Genomic DNA, 5,000 nt, shown 5'->3' on the forward strand with positions numbered 1-5,000 from the left:
TTCATCGGGACTTCCGGCAATTTCCAAGGTTCAACCCATTAACGTTGTTCGCAGACACTTGCCAGAAAATGCAAGTGGCCACTTTGCCGGGCCGACTCGCTTGCCCAAGCGGGAAACCATCAACCGAAGGCCCGGTAAGGCGGCCGAATCTGACCTCATAGACTTCCACACAACGGGACTTTTGACTTTCCCGGCCGCGGGTGGCCTCCACCCGGCCTCAGCCATCAGCCCTGCCTGCCTCCAGCCGCCTTCTGGTTAATGAGTTATCCAGCCTGGCACTTCGGTTGCGCCAGCGAGACCAAGTCTCGGCTTTGGTTAATGATTTGAGCCGAACCGACCTGCCCCCCGCCACCGCGGGCTGAACTCGGGCAGGTCTGCCGATTTCCCGACTCCTTTCGGGGCCTAATCGGGTCGCGCGAGCCGCCTGGCGCGATCGGGGCCCATGCCCCGGCCTCTGCCAGTCCTCGGGCAGCCGCTTTTGAAGCCCGACCAAAAACCCGAAAAATGGGCAAAAAGGGAATAAATTCCCGCCCAAAAAGGGTGAATAGTCGGTTGGGCGGCAGCCCTGGTCGGTCTCTGCAGACCTGGAGGCTCGAGACGTTTGTTTGGAAAACTCACCAAGTCTCGATTCTGCCACCTCCTACCTCTGTGCAGATACCCCGCCAACCCCCAAGGACAGAAATGACAAGTGTCAAGTTGGCGGGGCGTCGGGCCACCTGCTGCCGGCCATGAGCATCCAAATCCCCGCAAAAGGGGCATTTTCATTTCTTCATCGGGACTTCCGACAATTGCCGAGGTTCAACTCATTAACGTTGTTCGCAGACACTTGCCAGAAAATGCAAGTGGCCACTTTGCCGGGCCGACTCGCTTGCCCAAGCGGGAAACCATCAACCGAAGGCCCGGTAAGGCGGCCGAATCTGACCTCATAGACTTCCACACAACGGGACTTTTGACTTTCCCGGCCGCGGGTGGCCTCCACCCGGCCTCAGCCATCAGCCCTGCCTGCCTCCAGCCGCCTTCTGGTTAATGAGTTATCCAGCCTGGCACTTCGGTTGCGCCAGCGAGACCAAGTCTCGGCTTTGGTTAATGATTTGAGCCGAACCGACCTGCCCCCCGCCTCCCCCGGGCTGAACTCGGGCAGGTCTGCCGATTTCCCGACTCCTTTCGGGGCCTAATCGCGTCGCGCGAGCCGCCTGGCGCGATCGGGGACCATGCCCCGGCCTCTGCCAGGCCTCGGGCAGCCGCTTTTGAAGCCCGACCAAAAACCCGAAAAATGGGCAAAAAGGGAATAAATTCCCGCCCAAAAAGGGTGAATAGTCGGTTGGGCGGCAGCCCTGGTCGGTCTCTGCAGACCTGGAGGCTCGAGACGTTTGTTTGGAAAACTCACCAAGTCTCGATTCTGCCACCTCCTACCTCTGTGCAGATACCCCGCCAACCCCCAAGGACAGAAATGACAAGTGTCAAGTTGGCGGGGCGTCGGGCCACCTGCTGCCGGCCATGAGCATCCAAATCCCCGCAAAAGGGGCATTTTCATTTCTTCATCGGGACTTCCGGCAATTTCCAAGGTTCAACTCATTAACGTTGTTCGCAGACACTTGCCAGAAAATGCAAGTGGCCACTTTGCCGGGCCGACTCGCTTGCCCAAGCGGGAAACCATCAACCGAAGGCCCGGTAAGGCGGCCGAATCTGACCTCATAGACTTCCACACAACGGGACTTTTGACTTTCCCGGCCGCGGGTGGCCTCCACCCGGCCTCAGCCATCAGCCCTGCCTGCCTCCAGCCGCCTTCTGGTTAATGAGTTATCCAGCCTGGCACTTCGGTTGCGCCAGCGAGACCAAGTCTCGGCTTTGGTTATTGATTTGAGCCGAACCGACCTGCCCCCCGCCACCGCGGGCTGAACTCGGGCAGGTCTGCCGATTTCCCGACTCCTTTCGGGGCCTAATCGGGTCGCGCGAGCCGCCTGGCGCGATCGGGGCCCATGCCCCGGCCTCTGCCAGGCCTCGGGCAGCCGCTTTTGAAGCCCGACCAAAAACCCGAAAAATGGGCAAAAAGGGAATAAATTCCCGCCCAAAAAGGGTGAATAGTCGGTTGGGCGGCAGCCCTGGTCGGTCTCTGCAGACCTGGAGGCTCGAGACGTTTGTTTGGAAAACTCACCAAGTCTCGATTCTGCCACCTCCTACCTCTGTGCAGATACCCCGCCAACCCCCAAGGACAGAAATGACAAGTGTCAAGTTGGCGGGGCGTCGGGCCACCTGCTGCCGGCCATGAGCATCCAAATCCCCGCAAAAGGGGCATTTTCATTTCTTCATCGGGACTTCCGACAATTGCCGAGGTTCAACTCATTAACGTTGTTCGCAGACACTTGCCAGAAAATGCAAGTGGCCACTTTGCCGGGCCGACTCGCTTGCCCAAGCGGGAAACCATCAACCGAAGGCCCGGTAAGGCGGCCGAATCTGACCTCATAGACTTCCACACAACGGGACTTTTGACTTTCCCGGCCGCGGGTGGCCTCCACCCGGCCTCAGCCATCAGCCCTGCCTGCCTCCAGCCGCCTTCTGGTTAATGAGTTATCCAGCCTGGCACTTCGGTTGCGCCAGCGAGACCAAGTCTCGGCTTTGGTTAATGATTTGAGCCGAACCGACCTGCCCCCCGCCTCCCCCGGGCTGAACTCGGGCAGGTCTGCCGATTTCCCGACTCCTTTCGGGGCCTAATCGCGTCGCGCGAGCCGCCTGGCGCGATCGGGGACCATGCCCCGGCCTCTGCCAGGCCTCGGGCAGCCGCTTTTGAAGCCCGACCAAAAACCCGAAAAATGGGCAAAAAGGGAATAAATTCCCGCCCAAAAAGGGTGAATAGTCGGTTGGGCGGCAGCCCTGGTCGGTCTCTGCAGACCTGGAGGCTCGAGACGTTTGTTTGGAAAACTCACCAAGTCTCGATTCTGCCACCTCCTACCTCTGTGCAGATACCCCGCCAACCCCCAAGGACAGAAATGACAAGTGTCAAGTTGGCGGGGCGTCGGGCCACCTGCTGCCGGCCATGAGCATCCAAATCCCCGCAAAAGGGGCATTTTCATTTCTTCATCGGGACTTCCGACAATTGCCGAGGTTCAACTCATTAACGTTGTTCGCAGACACTTGCCAGAAAATGCAAGTGGCCACTTTGCCGGGCCGACTCGCTTGCCCAAGCGGGAAACCATCAACCGAAGGCCCGGTAAGGCGGCCGAATCTGACCTCATAGACTTCCACACAACGGGACTTTTGACTTTCCCGGCCGCGGGTGGCCTCCACCCGGCCTCAGCCATCAGCCCTGCCTGCCTCCAGCCGCCTTCTGGTTAATGAGTTATCCAGCCTGGCACTTCGGTTGCGCCAGCGAGACCAAGTCTCGGCTTTGGTTAATGATTTGAGCCGAACCGACCTGCCCCCCGCCTCCCCCGGGCTGAACTCGGGCAGGTCTGCCGATTTCCCGACTCCTTTCGGGGCCTAATCGGGTCGCGCGTGCCGCCTGGCGCGACCGGGGACATGCCCCGGCCTCTGCCAGGCCTCGGGCTGCCGTTTTTGAAGCCCGACCAAAAACCCGAAAAATGGGCAAAAATGGAAAAAATTCCCGCCCAAAAAGGGTGAATAGTCGGTTGGGCGGCAGCCCTGGTCGGTCTCTGCAGACCTGGAGGCTCGAGACGTGACTTTGGAAAACTCACCAATTCTCGATCAGCCACCTCCTACCTCTGTGCAGGTACCCCGCCAACCCCCAAGGACAGAAATGACAAGTGTCAAGTTGGCGGGACGGATTTGACTTCGGTCGCCGAGCCCTGGAACTAATTTCCCGCAAACGGCTTCGGATTTTGCTCCATCCAGACTTCCGGGACGAAACTTGACAGGCCGTATCTCCGCACTCCCGGAGCGCAGCCGCACCGTTCCGGCACCCATCGACGCGGCTGGCCGAGCCCGAGCGAACGCACCCCACGGCGGACGGCTAGGCCTTTCCGATTTTTTCACCCTTTTTCCCGAAAAGATTCCAACTGGCAGGGACATTCGCCCGACGGCTTAAAGACATGCCCTTCTGCCACACTAACGTCCCCGCCTTCGTTTGGCTATGTTGGCTTCGTCATTTCCGTCTTTTATTAAAGATACCATCTTAACACGCCGGTTAACCATTTGCCAGAGTTTTCGGTTAATGGTTTGCCACCTTCAACCCATTTGGTTAACCATTTGCCGCCGACAATTTTCAGTTCATCAGTTGCCACATTCAGACTTTCTTCTCCGGTTGCATTTCGCGGACTTCCAGCGCGCTCGGCTTCGGGTCGGCCCGCAGGAATGTGGTAGCGTTCGATGCCGCTTGCCTTCCTCTTCCCCGCGCCGCGCACCCGACGAGCACAGCTGGCCCACCAGCGGAGATAGCCGTCGGAAAGCGGTCTCCAGCCAACGGCTGCACCTCCGCCGGCCAAAGAGCCGGCCGCACGCCGTCGCTGGCCTCCGGTGCGACCCGTCCGGCCGCAGCGGACGCTCTTTTCCCGCGCCAGTTGCCACGTTGCGTCGTCATGTTACTGCCCAAAGACTGCAGCGGATGCCGGTTGCCCGGCGGGCCAAGCGGCCTAGCGACGCCGTGCCTCGTCCATGCGGGAGCGGGCTGACACCGCCGCCTGCGGCGTCGCCGCCGCTTTCCAACGAGGTATGGCCGACAGCGGTCCGACACGGGACGGCGGAGAGATCCGCATTTCGGCCCCGGCCGCATCAGACAGCCAGAACTGGCCGACCGAAGTTTTCCACCCGCCGGCTGGCCGATCAAGCCCGCTTCCGAAGAAAGGCGCTCGGCTTGCAGGCCGCTCCGCCATCCAGCATCCCTGGCTGCCCGGCACAGGTTACAAGATGCACCCCCAATGACGCAGCAGACCATTGTCGCTCAAGCAGCTTTATGCCGCCAGCCCAACAACAACGGCGACCAGCACCACCACGACCAGCAGCAAATTGCCCTCCGCCGCCCTGTCGACATCACTTTAAAAGCCACA

This window comes from Pristiophorus japonicus, unplaced genomic scaffold (genome assembly GCF_044704955.1).
Source record: "Pristiophorus japonicus isolate sPriJap1 unplaced genomic scaffold, sPriJap1.hap1 HAP1_SCAFFOLD_1099, whole genome shotgun sequence".
NCBI classification, from domain to species: Eukaryota; Metazoa; Chordata; class Chondrichthyes; family Pristiophoridae; genus Pristiophorus; species Pristiophorus japonicus.